The sequence below is a fragment of the Macaca thibetana genome, chromosome 4 (genome assembly GCF_024542745.1).
Source record: "Macaca thibetana thibetana isolate TM-01 chromosome 4, ASM2454274v1, whole genome shotgun sequence".
Lineage (NCBI taxonomy): Eukaryota > Metazoa > Chordata > Mammalia > Primates > Cercopithecidae > Macaca > Macaca thibetana.
Genome location: NC_065581.1, coordinates 42,088,223 through 42,106,203, shown reverse-complemented (window position 1 = coordinate 42,106,203; position 17,981 = coordinate 42,088,223). Strand labels below are relative to the sequence as shown.

The following is a 17,981-nucleotide window of genomic DNA, read 5'->3' as shown; positions in this document are numbered from 1 at the left end:
TTGTATATGACGTAAGGAAGGGGTCTGGTGTCGATCTCCTGCATATGGCTAGCCAGTTACCCAGCACTGTTTACTGGATAGGGAGTCCTTTCTACATTGCATGTTTTTGTCAACTTTGTTGAAGATCAGATGGTTACGTGTGTGCAGTTTTATTTCTGAGCCCTCTATTCTGCTCCATTGGTCTACATGTCTGTTTTTGTACCAATACCATGCTGCTTTGGTAACTGTAGCCTTATAGTATAGTTTGAAGTTGGGTAATGTGATGTCCCCAGCTTTGTTCTTTTTGTCTAGAATTGCCTTGGTTGTTTGGGCTCTGCGTTGGTTCCATATGAATTTTAGAATTTTTTTTTCTAATCCTGTGAAGAATATCATTGGCAGTTTGATAGGAATAGCACTGAATTTGTACATTTCTTTGGGCAGTATGGCCATTTTAACAATATTGATTCTTCCTATCCCTGAGAATGAAATACTTTTCCATTTATTTGTGTCATCTCTGATTTCTTTGTGAAGTGCTTTGTAATTCTTTTCTTTCTCAGAGATTTTTCACCTCACTGGTTAGCTGTGTTCCTAGGTATTTTATTCTCTTTGTGGATATTGTGAATGGATTTATGTTCTGGATTTGGCTCTCAGCTTGAGCATTGTTGGTGTATAGAAATGCTACTGATTTTTGTACATTGATTTTGTATCTTGAAATTTTGCTGAAGTTGTTTGTCAGATCTAGGAGCTTTTGGGCAGAGAATATGGCTTTTTAAAGGTATAGAATCATAACATTTGCAAATAGAGATAGTTTGACTCCCTTTTTTCCTATTTGAATGCATTTTCTTTCTTTCTCTTGCCTGATTGCTCTGACTAGGACTTCCGGTACTATGTTGAATAGGAGTGGTGAGAGTGGGCATCCTTGTATTTTTCTGGTTCTGAAAGGGAATGCTTCCAGCTTTTGCCCCTTCAGTATGATGTTGGCTATGGGTTTGTCAGAGATGACTCTTATTATTTTGATGTATGTCCTTTCAATGTCTAGTTTGTTTAGGGTTTTTAACATGAAAAGAATGTTGAATTTTATTGAAAGCCTCTTCTGTATCTATTGAGATAATCAGGTAGTTTCTGTTGTTAGTTCTGTTTATGTGATGAATTGTATTTATTGATTTGCATATTAAGCCAATCTTACATCCCAAGGGTGTTTTTGGTAAAGACAGGGTTTCCTCATGTTACCCAGGCTGGTCTTGAACTCCTGAGCTCAGGTGATTCACCTGATAGGTATTTTATTACTGATTCCATTTTAGAATTCATTATCGGTCTGTTCAGGAATTCAATTTCTTCCTGTTTCAATCTTGAGAGGTAGTATGTTTTGAGGAATTTATCAATTTCTTCTAGCTTTGCTAGTTTGTGCACACAGAGGTGTTCATAGTAGTCTCTGAGGGTTTTTGTATTTCTGTGGGATCAGTGGTAATGTCCCCTTTGTCATTTCTGATTGTGTTTATTTAGATTGTCTCTCTTTTTTCTTTATTAGTCTAGCTAGTGGTCTACCAATCTTAATTATTGTTTCAAAAAACCAACTCCTTGTATCCTTTAACAAATCTCTGCCTAACCCCCTTACCCTTTTCCTCACCATTCTCAGCCTCTAGTAACCTCTATTCTACTCTTTACTCCAAGAAATCAGCATTTTTAGCTTTCACATGTGAGTGACAACATGCTGCATTTTAATTTCTGTTCCTCCCTATTTCATTTAACAGACCGGATCAGACCGGATCAAACCGCATCAAACCGGTTTTGACCGGCTCAGACCAGATCAAACCGGATCAGACCAGATCGAACCGGTTTTGACCGGATCAAACCGGATGAGTCTGGATCAAACCAGATCGAACCGGATCGGACCGGATGAAACCGGATCAGACCGGTTCAAATCGGTTTTGACCGGCTCAGACCGGATCAAACCGCATCAAACCAGTTTTGACCGGCTCAGACCGGATCAAACCGGATCAGACCGGATCGAACCGGATCAGACCGGATCAAACCAGTTGTGACCAGCTCAGACCAGATCAAACAGGATCAGACCGGTTCAAACCGGATCAAGTCGGATCAGACCGGATCGAACCGGTTTTGACCGGATCAGACCGGATCAGAACGGATCAAACCGGATCACACCGGATCAAACCGGATCAGACCAGTTCCAACCGGTTTTGACCGGATCAAACCGGATCAGACCGGATCCAACCGGATCAGACCAGTTCCAACCGGTTTTGACGGGATCAAACCGGATCAAACCGGATCAGACCGGTTCAAACCGGATCAAACCGGATCAGACCGGATCAAACCGGATCAGACCAGATCGAACCGGATCAGACCGGATCAAACCGGTTGTGACCGAATCAGATCGGATCAAACCAGATCAGACCGGTTCAAACCGGATCAAGCCGGATCAGACCAGATCGAACCGGATCAGACCGGATCGAACCGGTTTTGACCGGATCAGACCGGATCAGAACGGATCAAACGGGATCACACCGGATCAGACCGGTTCCAACCGGTTTTGACCGGATCAAACCGGATCAGACCGGATCGAACCGGCTTTGACCAAATCAAACCGGATCAAACCGGATCAGTCTGGATCAAACCGGTTTTGACCGGATCTAACCGGATCGGTCTGGATCGGACCGGATCAAACCGGATCAGACTGGTTCAAACCGGGTAGATCGGATCAAACCGGATCAAACCGGATCAGACTGGTTCAAGCCGGTTGTGACTGGATCAGCCCAGATCTAATCGGATCAGACCGGTTCAGACCGGATCAAACCGGATCAGACCGGATCCAACCGGATCACAGCAGATCGAACCGGATCAGACCGGATCAAACCGGTTTTGACCGGCTCAGACCGGATCAGACCAGTTCAAACCGGATCAAGCCGGATCAGACCGGATCGAACCGGTTTTGACCGGATCAGACCGGATCAGAACGAATCAAACCGGATCACACCGGATCAAACCGGATCAGACCAGTTCCAACAGGTTTCGACTGGATCAAACCGGATCAGACCAGATCTAACCAGCTTTGAACAAATCAAACCGATCAAACCGGATCAGACCGGATCGAACCGACTTTGAACAAATCAAACCGGATCAAACCAGATCGGTCCGGATCAAACAGGATCAGACCGGTTCAAACCGGGTCAGACCGGATCAGACTGGATCAGACTGGATCAAACCGGATCAGACTGGTTCAAGACGGTTGTGACCGGATCAGACCGGATCTAATTGGATCAGACCGGTTCAGACAGGATCAAACCGGATCAGACCGAATCAAACCGGATCAGACTGGATCCAACCGGATCAGACTGGTTCCAACCGGTTTTGACGGGATCAAACCGGATCAGACCGGATCAAACCAGTTTTGACCGGATCAAACCGGATGAGTCTGGATCAAACCAGATAGAAACGGATCGGACCGGATGAAACCGGATCAGACTGGTTCAAACCGGTTTCGACCGGCTCAGACCAGATCAGACCGGATCAAACCGCATCAAAACAGTTTCAACTGGCTCAGACTGGATCAGACCGGATCAAACTGCATCAGACCGGTTCAAGCCGGTTGTGACCGGCTCGGACCGGATCAAACCGGTTCAGACCGGTTCAAGCCGGTTGTGACCGGCTCAGACCGGATCAAACCGGTTCAGACCGGTTCAAATCGGATGGAACTGGATCAGACCGGATGGAACCGGATCAGACCAGATCGAACCGGATCAGACCGGATCAAACCGGTTGTGACCGGCTCAGACCGGATCAAACCGGATCAGACCGGATCGAACCGGTTTTGACCGGATCAGACCGGATCAGAACGGATCAAACCGGATCACACCGGATCAAACCGGATCAGACCGGTTCCAACCGGTTTTGACCGGATCAAACCGGATCAGACCGGATCGAACCGGATCAGACCGGATCGAACCGGTTTTTACCGGATCAGACCGGATCAGAACGGATCAAACCGGATTACACCAGATCAGACCAGTTCAAACCGGTTTTGACAGGCTCAGACCGAATCAGACCGGATCAAACCGCATCAAACCGGTTTTGACCGGCTCAGACCATATCAAACCGGATGAGACCGGATGAAACCGGATCAGACCAGTTCAAACCGGTTTTGACCGGCTCAGACCGGATCAAACCGCATCAAACCGGTTTTGACCGGCTCAGACCCGATCAAACCGGATCAGACTGGATCGAACCAGATATGACCGGATCAAACCGGTTGTGACCAGCTCAGACCAGATCAAACCGGTTCAGACCGGTTCAAACTGGATCAAGCCGGACCAGACTGGATCGAACCGGATCAGACCGGATCGAACTGGTTTTGACCGGATCAGACAGGCTCAAACCGGTTCACACCGGATGAAACCGTTTCAGACCGGTTCAAACCGGATCGAACTGGCTTTGACCAAATCAAACCGGATCAAACCGGATCAGTCCGGATCAAAACGGTTTTGACTGGATCTAACCGGATCGGTCCGGATGGGACCGGATCAAACCGGATCAGACCGGTTCAAACCGGGTCAGACCGGATCAAACCGGATCAGACCGGTTCAAACCAGATCAACCCGGATCAGACCGGATCGAACCGGATCAAACCGGATCAAACGGGAACAAACCGGATCGAACCGGTTTTGACCAAATCAAACCGGATCAAACCGGATCAGTCCGGATCAAACTGGTTTCGACCGGATCTAACCGGATCGGTCCGGATGGGACCAGATCAAACCGGATCTGACCGGTTCAAACCGGGTCAGACTGGATCAAACCGGATCAAACCGGATCAGACTAGTTCAAGCCGGTTGTGACTGGATCACACCGAATCTAATCGGATCCAACCGGATCAGACCGGTTCCAACCGGTTTTGACGGGATCAAACCGGATCAAACCGGATCAGACCGGATCAAACCGGATCACAGCAGATCGAACCGGATCAGACCGGATCCAACCGGTTTTAACCGGCTCAGACCGGATCAGACCAGTTCAAACCGGATCAAGCCGGATCAGACCGGATCGAACCAGTTTTGACCGGATCGAACCAGTTTTGACCGGATCAAACCGGATGAGTCTGGATCAAACCAGATAGAACCGGATCGGACAGGATGAAACCGCATCATACCGGTTCAAGCCGGTTGTGACCGGCTCGTACCGGATCAAACAGGTTCAGACCGGTTCCAGCCAGTTGTGACCGGCTCAAACCGGATTAAACCGGTTCAGACCGGTTCAAACCGGATGGAACCGGATCAGACCGGATGAAATCTGATCAGACCAGACCGAACCGGATCAGACCGGATCAAACCGGTTGTGACCGGCTCAGACCGGATCAAACCGGATCAGACCGGTTCAAACCGGATCAAGCCGGATCAGACCGGATCAAACCAGATCATACCGGATCGAACCGGTTTTGACCGGATCAGACCGGATCAGAACGGATCCAACCGGATCACACCGGATCAAAGCGGATCAGACCGGTCCCAACCGGTTTTGACCAGATCAAACCGGTTTTGACTGGATCGAACCGGATCAGACCGGATCGAACCGGTTTTGACCGGATCAGACCGCATCAGAACGGATCAAACCGGATCAAACCGGATCAGACCGGTTCCAACCGGTTTTGACGGGATCAAACCGGATCAAACTGGATCAGACCGGTTCAAACCGGATCAAACCGGATCAGACCGAATCAAACCGGATCACAGCAGATCGAACCGGATCAGACCGGATCAAACCGGATCAGACTGGTTCAAGCCGGTTGTGACCGGATCAGACCGGATCTAATTGGATCAGACCGGTTGAGACCGGATCAAACCGGATCAGACCGAATCACACCGGATCAAACCGGATCAGATTGGTTCCAACCGGTTTTGATAGGATCAAACCGGATCAGACCGGATCGAACCAGTTTTGACCGGATCAAACCGGATGAGTCTGGATCAAACCAGATAGAACCGGATCGGACTGGATGAAACCGGATCAGACTGGTTCAAACCGGTTTCGACCGGCTGAGACCAGATCAGACCGGATCAAACCGCATCAAACCAGTTTTGACCGGCTCAGACCGGATCAGACCGGATCAAACCGCATCAGACCGGTTCAAGCCGGTTGTGACCGGCTCGGACCGGATCAAACCGGTTCAGACCGGTTCAGACCGGATCAAACCGGTTCAGACCGGTTCAAACCGGATGGAACCGGATCAGACCGGATGAAATCGGATCAGACCAGATCGAACCGGATCAGAACGGATCAAACCGGTTCTGACCGGCTCAGACTGGATCAAACCGGTTCAGACCGGTTCAAACCGGATGGAACCGGATCAGACCGGATGAAACCGGATCAGATCAGTTCAAACCGGTTTTGACCGGCTCAGACCGGATCAGACCGGATTAAACCGCATGAAACCGGTTTTGAATGGCTGAGACCAGATCAAACCGGATCAGACTGGATGAAACCGGATCAGACCAGTTCAAACCGGTTTTGACCGGCTCAGACCGGATCAGACCGGATCAAACCGCATCAAACCGGTTTTGAATGGCTCAGACCAGATCAAACCGGATCAGACCAGATCGAACCGGATCAGACCGGATCAAACCAGTTGTGACCGGCTCGGACCGGATCAAACCGGTTCAGACCGGTTCAAGCCGGTTGTGACCGGCTCAGACCGGATCTAACCGGATCACACCGGTTCAAACCGGATCAAGCCGGATCAGACCGGATCGAACCGGATCAGACCGGATCGAACCGGTTTTGACCGGATCAGACCGGATCAGAACGGATCAAACCGGATCACACCGGATCAGACCAGTTCCAACCGGTTTTGACGGGATCAAACTGGATCAAACCGGATCGAACCGGATCAGACCGGATCGAACCGGTTTTGACCGGATCAGACTGGATCAGACCGGATCAAACCGGATCACACCGAATCAAACCAGATCAGACTGCATCCAACCGGATGAGACAGGTTCCAACCGGTTTTGACGGGATCAAACTGGATCAGACCGGATCAAACCGGTTGTGACCAGCTCAGACCGGATCAAACCGGATCAGACCGGTTCAAACCGGATGAAGCCGGATCAGACCGGATCGAACCGGATCAGACTGGATCGAACCGGTTTTGACCGGATCAGACCGGATCTAATTGGATCAGACCGGTTGAGACCGGATCAAACCAGATCAGACCGAATCAGACCGGATCAAACCGCATCAGACTGGTTCCAACCGGTTTTGACGGGATCAAACCGGATCAGACCGGATCGAACCAGTTTTGACCGGATCAAACCGGATGAGTCTGGATGAAACTAGATAGAACCGGATCGGACCGGATGAAACCGGATCAGACTGGTTCAAACCGGTTTCGACCGGCTGACACCAGATCAGACCGGATCAAACCGCATCAAACCAGTTTTGACCGGCTCAGACCGGATCAGACCGGATCAAACCGCATCAGACCGGTTCAAGCCGGTTGTGACCGGCTCGGACCGGATCAAACCGGTTCGGACCGGTTCAGACCGGATCAAACCGGTTCAGACCGGTTCAAACCGGATGGAACCGGATCAGACCGGATCAAACCGGTTCTGACCGGCTCAGACTGGATCAAACCGGTTCAGACCGGTTCAAACCGGATGGAACCGGATCAGACCGGATGAAACCGGATCAGACCAGTTCAAACCGGTTTTGACTGGCTCAGGCCGGATCAGACCGGATCAAACCGCATCAAACCGGTTTTGAATGGCTCAGACCAGATCAAATCGGATCAGACTGGATGAAACCGGATCAGACCAGTTCAAACCGGTTTTGACCGGCTCAGACCGGATCAGACCAGTTCAAACCGGTTTTGAACGGCTCAGACTGGATCAGACCAGATCAAACCGCATCAAAGTGGTTTTGACCGGCTCGGACCAGATCAAACCAGATCAGACCGGATGAAACCGGATCAGACCGGCTCAGACCAGATCAAACCGGATCAGACCGGATGAAACCGGATCAGACCAGTTCAAACCGGTTTTGACCGGCTCAGACCGGATCAGACCGGATCAAACCGCATCAAACTGGTTTTGACCGGCTCAGACCATATCAAACCGGATCAGACCAGTTCAAACCGGTTTTGAACGGCTCAGACCGGATCAGAACGGATCAAACCGCATCAAAGCGGTTTTGACCGGCTCAGACCAGATCAAACCAGATCAGACCGGATGAAACCGGATCAGACCAGTTCAAACCGGTTTTGACCGGCTCAGACCGGATCAAACCGCATCAAACCGGTTTTGACCGGCTCAGACCAGATCAAACCGGATCAGACCGGATAAAACCGGATCAGACCGGTTCAAACCGGTTTTGACCGGCTCAGACCGGATCAGACTGGATCAAACCGTATCAAACCGGTTTTGACCGGCTCAGACCAGATCGCACCACATCAGACCGGATCGAACCGGTTTTGACCGGATCAAACCGGATGAGTCTGGATCAAATCAAATCGAACCGGATCGGACCGGATGAAACCGGATCAGACCGGTTCCAACCAGTTTTGACTGGCTCAGACCGGATCAAACTGCATCAAACCGGTTTTGACCGGCTCAGACCGGATCAAACCGGATCAGACCGGATCGAACCAGATGAGACCGGATCAAACTGGTTGTGACCAGCTCACACCAGATCAAACCGGTTCAGACCGGTTCAAACCGGATCAAGCTGGATCAGACTGGATCGAACCGGATCAGACCGGATTGAACCGGTTTTGACCGGATCAGACCGGATCAAACCGGATCACACCGGATGAAACCGGATCTGACCGGTTCAAACCGGATCGAACCGGCTTTGACCAAATCAAACCGGATCAAAGCGGATGAGTCCGGATCAAACCGGTTTTGACCGGATCTAACCGGATCGGTCCGGATCGGACCGGATCAAACCGGATCAGACCGGTTCAAACCGGGTCAGACCGGATCAAACCGGATCAAACCGGATCAGACTGGTTCAAGCCGGTTGTGACTGGATCAGCCCGGATCTAGTCGGATCAGACCGGTTCAGACCGGATCAAACCGGATCAGACCGGATCCAACCGGATCAGACTGGTTCCAACCTGTTTTGACGGGATCAAACCGGATCAAACTGGATCAGACCGGTTCAAACCGGATCAAACCGGATCAGACCGGATCCAACCGGATCAGACTGGTTCCAACCTGTTTTGACGGGATCAAACCGGATCAGACCAGATCGAACCTGTTTTGACCGGATCAAACCGGATGAGTCTGGATCAAACCAGATAGAACCGGATCGGACCAGATGAAACCGGATCAGACTGGTTCAAACCGGTTTCGACCGGCTGAGACCAGATCAGACCGGACCAGATGAAACCGGATCAGACTGGTTCAAACCGGTTTCGACTGGCTGAGACCAGATCAGACCGGATCAAACCGCATCAAACCAGTTTTGACCGGATCAAACCGGATCAGACCGGATCCAACCGGATCAGACCGGTTCCAACCGGTTTGGACGGGATCAAACCGGATCAAACCGGATCAGACCGGTTCAAACCGGATCAGTCCGGATCAAACCGGTTTTGACCGGATCTAACCGGATCGGTCCGGATCGGACCGGATGAAACGGGATCAGACCGGTTCAAACCGGGTCAGACCGGATCAAACCGCATCAAACCGGATCAGACTGGTTCAAGCCGGTCGTGACTGGATCAGACCGAATCTAATCGGATCAGACCGGTTCAGACCGGATCCAACCGGATCACACCGGTTCCAACCGGTTTGGACGGGATCAAACCGGATCAAACCGGATCAGACCGGTTCAAACCGGATCAAACCGGATCAGACCGGATCTAATTAGATCAGACCAGATTGAACCGGATCAGACCGGATCAAACCGGTTGTGACCAGCTCAGACCGGATCAAACCGGATCAGACCGGTTCAAACCGGATCAAGCCGGATCAGACCGGATCGAACCGGATCAGACCGGATCGAACCGGATCAGACCAGATCGAACCGGTTTTGACCGGATCAGACCGGATCAGAACGGATCACACCAGATCACACCAGATCAGACCGGTTCCAACCGGTTTTGACCGGATCAAACCGGATCAGACCGGATCAGACCGGTTGAAACCGGGTCAGACCGGATCGAACCGGATCAAACCGGATCAGACTGCTTCAAGCCGGTTGTGACTGGATCAGTCCGGATCTAATTGGATCCAAGCGGATCAGACTGGTTCCAACCGGTTTTGCCGGGATCAAACCGGATCAAACTGGATCAGACCGGTTTTGACCGGATCAAACCGGATCAGACCGGATCGAACCGGTTTTGACCGGATCAGACGGAATCAAACCGGATCACACCGGATGAAACCGGATCAGACCGGTTCCAACCGGTTTTGACCGGATCAAACCGGATCAGACCGGATCGAACCGGCTTTGACCAAATCAAACCGGATGAAACCGGATCGGTCCGGATCAAACCGGTTTTGACTGGATCTAACCGGATCGGAGCGGATCGAACTGGATCAAAACGGATCAGACCAGTTCAAACCGGGTCACACCAGATCAGACCGGTCAAACCGGATCAAATCGGATCAGACTGGTTCAAGCCGGTTGTGACCGGATCCAACCGGATCAGACTGGTTCAAGCCGGTTGTGACCGGATCAGACCGGATCTAATCGGATCAGACCGGTTCAGACCGGATCAAACCGGATCAGACCGGTTCCAATCGGTTTTGACGGGATCAAACCGGATCAAAACGGATCAGACCGGTTCAAACCGGATCAAACCGGATCAGACCGGATCAAACCGGATCAGACCAGATCGAACCGGATCAGACCGGATCAAACCGGTTGTGACCGGCTCAGACCGGATCAAACCGGATCAGACCGGTTAAAACCGGATCAAGCCGGATCAGACCGGATCGAACCGGTTTTGACCGGATCAGACCGGATCACACCGGATCAGACCGGTTCCAACCGGGTCAGAACGGATCAGACCGGATCAAACCGGATCAGACTGGTTCAAGCCGGTTGTGACCGGATCAGACCGGATCTAATCGGATCAGACCGGTTCACACCGGATCAAAGCGGATCAGACCAAATCAAACCGGATCAGACGGGATCCAACCGGGTCAGACCGGTTCCAACCAGTTTTGACGGGATCAAACCGGATCAGACCGGATCGAACCAGTTTTGACCGGATCAAACCGGATGAGTCTGGATCAAACCAGATAGAACCGGATCGGACCGGATGAAACCGGATCAGACTGGTTCAAACCGGTTTTGACTGGCTCAGACCGGATCAGACCGGATCAAACCGCATCAGACCGGTTCAAGCCGGTTGTGACTGGCTCAGACCGGATCAAACCGGATCAGACCGGTTCAAACCGGATCGAACCGGATCAGACCAGATCAAACCGGTTGTGACCGGCTCAGACCGGATCAAACCCGTTCAAACCGGATCAACCCGGATCAGACCGGATTGAACCGGATCAGACCGGATCAGACCAGATCACACCGGATCAAACCGGTTCAGACCGGTTCCAACCAGTTTTGACCGGATCAAACCGGATCAAACCATATTGAACCGGCTTAGACCAAATCAAACCGGATGAAACCGGATCGGTCCGGATCAAACCGGTTTTGACTGGATCTAACCGGATCGGACCGGATCGAACCGGATCAAACCGGATCAGACCGGTTCAAACCGGGTCAGACCAGATCACACCGGATCAAACCGGATCAAACCGGATCAGACTGGTTCAAGCCGGTTGTGACCGGATCAGACCGGATCTAATCAGATCAGACTGGTTCAATTTTAAACCTTAGAAGTGCACACATTCCTTAAAAAACATGAACTGCAAAGATTAACACAAGAAGAAACAAATTTCAATAGATTAATAAATAGGAAAACTGGAATGGTAGATAAGCTCCATCCTCACAGAAAATTCAAGACTCACCTGGTTTTACAGGTAACTCAATCGTTTAAGAAACATTTGATTTATATTTCATACAAGATGTTGCAGAAAATAGAAAAGAAGCAAGAACAGCCCAGGTTATTTGAAGGGGCTAGTGTCATCAAAATCACAAAACCAGTTAGGGGGAAATAAAAAAACTAAATTACAGGTTTATTTCTCTGACGCACGTGGAGTCAATTCCCAAATTACCATTAGCTAACTGAATTCAAGAGTGCATCAAAAAGAAGACTGAAGTATGATCGAGTACAGTTTTATCACAAAACAGAAAGGATTGTTCAACTTCAGAAAAATCTATTAATATAAGTGAACCAAATTCATAAACTACAGGGGAAAAAGTCAACTGCTGCACAAAAAGCATTTGGGAATATTCAGCACATTTATGTTATATGAAAAAGCTCTTAATAAAATGGAAATAAGAACAGATAACTTGGTAAAGATTGTACAGCAATGATTACAATAAACATTATTTAGTGAAGAAAGCATAAACAAACAAATTCAGGATTTCTGCAGCTACTATTAATGTCTTCTATAATATTAGAGGTTCTGATCAATGCTTGAAGGAAAGGAAAACAAGTTACAATAAAGAAGATTAGACAAGAAGAGAAAAAACCGTCATGACTTGCAGATGATAGGATCATCTACCCAGAAAAAGAATGAGAAACAACAAACAATTAAATCTCACAAAAGAATTTAGCAAGGTTGCCAGAGACAAAATCAACCGACGTACATCACAAATAGATCTCTATGAAAAATAATCATTTAGAAACCTAAGATAGTTTTCATTACAGCGACAAAATCATTAAGTTTCTAGAAAGAATTAATTTAAGCCAGACCTATTTGGAGAAAACTACAAAATGCTAAAAAATGACTGGTGATCTGAATAAATAGAAATAATCCATGATTTTGGAAGAGGCAATAACATTGTAAAGATGTCAATCTCCCCCAAATTCAAGTCTTTAAATGCAATCCCAAACACAACTTCAGTTTACTTTTGTAAAGAACTTTAAAAGTTTACTCTGAAATTAAATGAAAAAAAGACAATGCATGACTAGCTAAATCAACCATGAAAAAGTGAAAATAAAAAGAACTCACTAGCTTTACCAAATATGAAGTAATACTGAAGCAGGAAGCTACTGAGGCCACAAGAGAAAAGCAGATTTGCTAGGACAGGGTAGTCCCAGAATCAGAGCTAGGGAGGCCAGGAGTAGGTGCCACACAGAGGGGACCTGGGAGGACCCCTGGCACCAGCAGACAGGAGGTCTAGGTCTGTGCTCTGTCACTGCTCCTAAGGGTCTAGTCAGGTCCTGTGCAGTGTCTGGGCCTCATTCCTTCAGGTGTGATATCTTGGCTGGTCTTAAAGATGCACTTGGCTCTGATTCCTAGGAGGCTCCTGATAGTCCTGTTCTACCCGACCTAGTTAGGGAGAGTTCCTGCTCCCCTGGCTCTATCCCTCCCCTTCCCTGACCTCCAATCCCTTGTTCTTCCCCTGGCCAGCTTTTTCCTCCATTCAAGACTTTGAGGTTCCTTCTGCCTAGGTCTCCTCTCAGTCCCAGAGACCTCTGTGGCTCCTGCCCCACACCCCTGTGTCATAGTGAGTTCAGGGTGAGCCCTTATACAAGTAGCTCCAGCCACAAGGGGCCTGGCTAAGGGACACAGCAGCAGCAGGTGACATCCTGGCCCAAGTCCATCCTCCTTTCTCCTTCCTCCCTGCAGGAAATCAAGTGCCCCATCTGCCCTGGCTCAGCTGACCCCAAACTCCTGGTCTCTGTGCTATGTGGACTCCTCCTGGCCAAGGCCCTGATGCTGTGAGTCCTGTTTGTGTTCCTGACCTGCAGGTGCCACAGGTGAGTGGGGCCTGGATTTGGCCTCGGGGGCAATGGAGCTGGAGTCAGATGCTGTTCCTAGAAAGACGGCTAGAAAAAAGAAGACAGATCACAGAGGCAGGAAAAATGACAGCTGAGTCCAATTTAAATATGTGTTTTCTTGCAATCTCTGCCTTCCTGCAGACACAGACCTTAGAAAAAGACAGAGGCTTTGTAGGAGTCCCATCCTAGGGCTCTGCCTCTGTCTTTGTCCTGAAAGGAACAAGGCCAGGAGGACAAAGCTGAGAATGCCTGGGTAGAAGGTTTAGGAGACAGGAAGGGGCAGTGAAGGAAGCAGGTGACAGGGAGGAAGGAGGGAAAGAGGAGGAACAGGTAACAAGGACAGGGTGAGACAAAGTGGCAGGAAAGAGGATCAGGGAAAGCATCACATGCATTCATGACTTTCTTTCTCTTGCCACATTTCAGGACAGCAATGACGGAGGTTTCTGATTGTATTAGCCCAGCCTTGCCCCAGAACCCTTGGGTGCGTGAGCCACAGCGCGGATCCAGGATGAATCCCAGTTCTTCCCCTGCCCAGCTACTGGGAGCCGCCCTAAGCATTGCGCCCCACCTCCCCGTGAGGAAAGGCCAGCGCTAAGCCTATTGGCGAGAACTTTCAGCCCCTGATCTCCCCGGTGGTGACCCCTCACCCCTGCCCGGAGCCCTCTTACATCTACTTCCGCTGCCCTGCCTTTCGCCATTGGGAAGACCTGGGGCGGGGGTTTCTGTATCCGGGTCAACGCCCAGCTCAGCATCTTCAGCTGTGCCAGCCCTCGTCTCCAGCACTCTGTGGTTTTCTCAGCCCCACCTCAGCAGGTCTCCAGGATCCCTCACATTTTCCCTGTTTGTTGCCTGTGGTCTGCCCGAGAGTCCTATCAGTTTCCTCTTGTGCTTAATTAAATTCAACCTCTAAACTGAAATGTGTCAGGGGCAACTGAGCAAGAGGGCAGATGTATCCCCTCAACCTCCTCCCCTTCCACCCTAAATGAGAGAGAAGTGACTTAAAAATAAACGATAAAATTGAAACTAAGAAAGGCTGTAATCAGCAGACTGGAAACTGAGGAAGTCCTAGAAGTAAATGAAAAAATCAGATGCCTTAAAATGACAAGAGCAGTGGATTCAGCAGCCTAAAACAGGACCCAGAACATTCAATGGAATCTGATCATCAGGGGTCAAAATTTTGTATGTTTAATGTGTGAGGAGATTCGTAGCCTAAAAGAGAAAATTAAGTTGAACTAACAATAATTGATGGTAGGAGAAAGATAAATGTTTTGGGGAACGCAAGAGGAGCACACATCTGTGAAACAAGAAGAGGCACAGTCATTTTCGAACCAGGTAACATAGCGAGGCTGGGGTTGACTACTCAGAATGGGGGTTCACCATGAACAACCAATTTGGGGTACCAGTGCATAGCAGCTGAATGCCAGCCCTGAAAAAGGCCACCATAAAGAGAGTACCATTTTCTGGCCAGCCACGGTGGTTCATGCTGGTAATCCCAGCACTTTGGGAGGCCACGGTGGGTGGATCACCTGAGGTCAGGGTTTCGAGACCAGCCTGACCAACATGGAGAAACCCCGTCTCTACTAAAAATACAAAATTAGCTGGGCATGGTGGCACATGCCTATAATCCCAGCTACTCAGGAGGCTGAGGCAGGAAAATCGCTTGAATCTGGGAGGCAGAGGTTGCGGTGAGCCGAGATTGCGCCATTGCAATTCAGCCTGAGCAACAGGCTAAAAAAAAACAAAACAAAAACAAACAAACAAACAAAAAACAGAGAGAGTACCATTTTCTTTTGCTCTTTCTGGAGAGGGGCATTGATGTGGTTTGGTTGTGTCCCCACCCAAGTCTCATCTTGAATTGTAGCTCCCATAATCACCACATGTTGTGGGAGGGACCTGGTGGGAGGTAATTGAATCGTGGAGGTGAGCTTTCCCTTCCTGTTCTCCTGATAGTGAATAAGTCTCATAAGATCTGATGGTTTTATAAAGGCCAGTTCCCCTGCACATGCTCTCTGACACCATGTAAGATGTGCCTTTGCTCCTCCTTCACCTTCTGCCATGATTGTGAGGCCTCCCTAGCTATGTGGAACTGTGAGTCCATCAAACCTCTTTTTCTTTGTAAATTACCCAGTATCGGGTATTTCTTCATAGCAGTATGAAAAGGGACTAATACAGGCATCAAACAGAAGTCTCTTCATGTATATCTCTGCTCCTGCCAATGACCATCACCTATCTGTGAGAGGCACCACTTTTGCTTTCTTTTTTTTTTTAATCCTCATTCCCTATTTCCACTTGCCTTCCCCTCCGAGGCAACCACTCTAATACGTTTGATATGTAACCTTAAATTTGAATATATTCTTGTAAAGCATGCAGCTTTTCTTTCTGTGACTGTATTTTAACTTACATGTAAGAAATTGTGATAGACCTTTTTCATATATTCGTTTTGTTCTTCCCGGGTACATATACACAGCCCACTTTTCAGTGCTTATTCCGTTGTGTACATATTCCACAGTGTATCATTCCAAACCCAGGGTGCATGTGCTGTTTTGCCTTCACTTCTCCATATTGCAAACAATACTGTGAGGAATATTGTCCATCATGTTCTCTGGTGGAATCAGGTGAGACTTCCTTTAGGACTTATACCCAGATGGCATCAGCTGGGTTTTATGATCTCAGATGTCTGAGTAATGCTGTCAGCTTGTGTTGCCCAAAACACGAATCTAGACACTAGAGATTATTTTCTGTGAGTCTATGTGAAGTAAACAGCACAACCTATGGAATGGTATTGCCAATAAAAAAAAATGGAAGGCAAGAGTAAATGTAACTGAGTGATGCTACATAGGGGATAGATGTATAATTATCTTCAAAAAAAATTTTTTTTGAGTCTGAGTTTTGTCTTGTTTCCCAGGCTGGTGTGCAGTGGTGCGATCTTGGATCATTGCAACTTCTGCCTCCCGGGTTCAAGCGATTCTCCTGCCTCAGCCTCCTGAGTAGCTGGGATTACAGGCGCCTGCCACCACCCCCAGCTAATCTGTTGTGTTTTTAGTAGAGATGGGGTTTCATCATGTTTGTCAGGCTGGTCTCAAACTGCTGACCTCAGGTGATCTGCCCGCCTCAGCCTCCCAAAGTGCAGGAATTACAGGCATGAGGCACCGTGCCTGGCCGATTATTTCTTTTTTGTGAGATACTTTTGTGCCTTCTTGGGAATTTTCATAATTAAAATGATACCTAAAAATAAACAGTTGTGTGTTGAAGCCACTGCTATTTGGTTTTCAGTCATATGTGACTGAACCCAATCCTTTCTCAATTTATTGAACTTATGCAACTGCAGCAGATTGGGATGGGTTCACTTACAGTATGGAAATGTTGAGCTTCACTTAAAGAACATTGGTGGTGGGATAAAAGTGGACTAAACAAAAATAGGTCTTCCTCAATCAGATGCTAAGAGCTAGCATTTAGTTATAACTTTTAAATATTTTATCTTAACATCCTTGGCCTCAAAATTGTCATAGTTCTCTTAACCACAATTTTCAAGTGGGTGGCAAATTCTATATCATAAGTTAACATGTAGCAAATTCTATATCATAAGTTAACATGTAAAAGACATATACTTCTTCAAAATTTTGAACATATTTCATTGTTTTCTTACTTTCGCAGTGTTGCTATGGAAATGTCGGATAACAATCTGATAGTTATTCATCTTTACTGACCACTTTTATCTCTGCAATATTTTTATAATTTTCCCTTTGAATTTTTATTATAGTGTGTTTAATATGGACTATTTAATTATCCATTCTATTTGGAACTCTCTGAACACATTCAATTTGAAGTCTTAGATATTTGTTTAATTCTGAAAAATCCTCAGTACTATTTTTTCAAGTATTAGTAGTTCTTCTTTCCATTTACTCTTTTTTATTCTTTTGGTAACAGAATAACAATAGAATATGTGGGAATTAAAAACAACAATAACCAAAATTAAAAGCTGACTACGTGGACTCCATAGGAGAGTGGAGATGACAGAGGATGTTATTAGTTAACTGGAAGGCAGACTGAGAAAATTTACTCAGTCTGATCAGAGAGAAAACAGACTGAAAATAAATGAACAGAATGTCAGCTATCTGCAGGACATTAACAT

The 17,981-nt window shown here is 48.2% G+C and overlaps 2 protein-coding genes across 2 annotated transcripts in view; one reads left to right on the top strand and one right to left on the bottom strand.

Annotated features, from left to right (window-relative positions):
• Nucleotides 1–17,981, top strand: part of OARD1 (O-acyl-ADP-ribose deacylase 1) — a 449,744-nt gene that overhangs the window by 287,914 nt on the left and 143,849 nt on the right. The gene's annotated exons all lie outside the window — the stretch shown is intronic.
• TOMM6 (translocase of outer mitochondrial membrane 6) overlaps nt 1–17,981 on the bottom strand; it is a 657,333-nt gene that overhangs the window by 579,038 nt on the left and 60,314 nt on the right. The window lies entirely within an intron of this gene.